This window comes from Ochotona princeps, chromosome 23 (genome assembly GCF_030435755.1).
Source record: "Ochotona princeps isolate mOchPri1 chromosome 23, mOchPri1.hap1, whole genome shotgun sequence".
NCBI classification, from domain to species: domain Eukaryota; kingdom Metazoa; phylum Chordata; class Mammalia; order Lagomorpha; family Ochotonidae; genus Ochotona; species Ochotona princeps.
In genome coordinates this window covers 27,098,652-27,100,044 of record NC_080854.1, presented here as the reverse complement: position 1 = coordinate 27,100,044, position 1,393 = coordinate 27,098,652, and the positions used below count along the sequence as shown (strand labels likewise).

General features: G+C 44.4%; 1 pseudogene; it reads right to left on the bottom strand.

The window, feature by feature from the left end:
• Positions 1 to 281: 281 nt before the first annotated feature.
• Positions 282 to 866, bottom strand: LOC118758213 (small ribosomal subunit protein uS13-like; annotated as a pseudogene).
• Positions 867 to 1,393: the final 527 nt, after the last annotated feature.

Here is a 1,393-nt window from a genome sequence, read left to right as displayed (position 1 = left end):
GAAATGCCAAGCTTGCCTTGACGGTCGGTATAGGAAATGGACCGTTCTGAGGCTCCCTCTCTCATATTTAATTTATTGAACAAAATATCTCTGCGATCTGCAAGGCCGTGAGTTGGTACGATGCAAGTCCACAAGAGGGTCCAAAATATTTAAGCACACAATGACAGCACTGTTGTCACGGACAACAAGAGCAAACAAGTTGGAACAGCGTCATAAGACTACTTGCTTTCCTTTTTTTCCCCCACAGGATATAAACTATTTAACATAAAAGGCCTGCCTACTCAGTTCTTCTTAGACACAGCCACACTGTGGTTCCGCAGGCCAGCTGTCTTGGTGTGCTGACCTCACACACAGAGGCCCCAGAACTGGCGCAGCCCTCTCTATCCGGATCTTCTTCAGGACCAGCGGAGAGCTTGTTATCCAGACTGTGGCCCAAAACCCAACTGTATCAGCCATCCTTCACAGCATTCCGTGTGTTCAAGACCCAGTCGGGGATTCTTGCACTGTGAGATTCTGCATGATGGTGATCACCTACTCCACCTCACCCTTGGTGAGTTCTCCTGCCCTCTTGGTGAGGTCAATGTCTACTTTTCTCAGCACCACGTGGGCATACTTCGCCCCACACCCTTAATGGGCGTGATGGCGCAGGCTGTTTAGCATTGCCCATGGATATCAGTGTTGAGGACTCGCAAAACGTGCTGGCACTGCTAAGGAATCACGAGCCACTGCGGTGGCAAGGGTGGCGGCCTGCAGGCCTCCTGTGGAAGAGGCTGTTTTCCTTTCATTTCAGATTTGAAGAGTGGGGTGTGCTGAGTTTGGTGGTAAAGTTCAGGGATCAAAGAACACTGACGTGAGAGATTGGTCATGACTGTTGGGTAGGATACATGCATTTCAGATTCAAGCGTTTGTGTGAATATGCTATCAGCACTTGCCATAGTTCAGCAAGCACTTGCTGATGTGAGGGAGACGGAGCGATAGGATGGCCCTGTTGGTGCGGAGAACAAGTCCGTCTGTTCTCCATCGCATCTTTGAAATGATTCATATTGCTTTCTGCTTTTAACCTCACAGTTTGATGTCCCAATTCTAATATAAATATCATGAATATCTTAGGAACTTCACTGTAAATATAATGGCTTGCAATTTTCTTTTTAAAAATTTTCAGCTAGTTTCACTGCATGTATTACCACTAGAATGCATAATGGAAAAATGCATCATAAAAATGGAAATAAGTTTATTTATTAATGGGAGTTTTAAACATTCAGAAAAATAGTGTTAGATTGAAGAAATGATGAGCTGGATTCCCTAAGGTTTAAAAAAGAAAGTGATATTTAAGGGTCAAAAAGTCTATAAATTCCTCCTCAGAAAGTTATGTATTTTAGTGTTCTATGGTGTC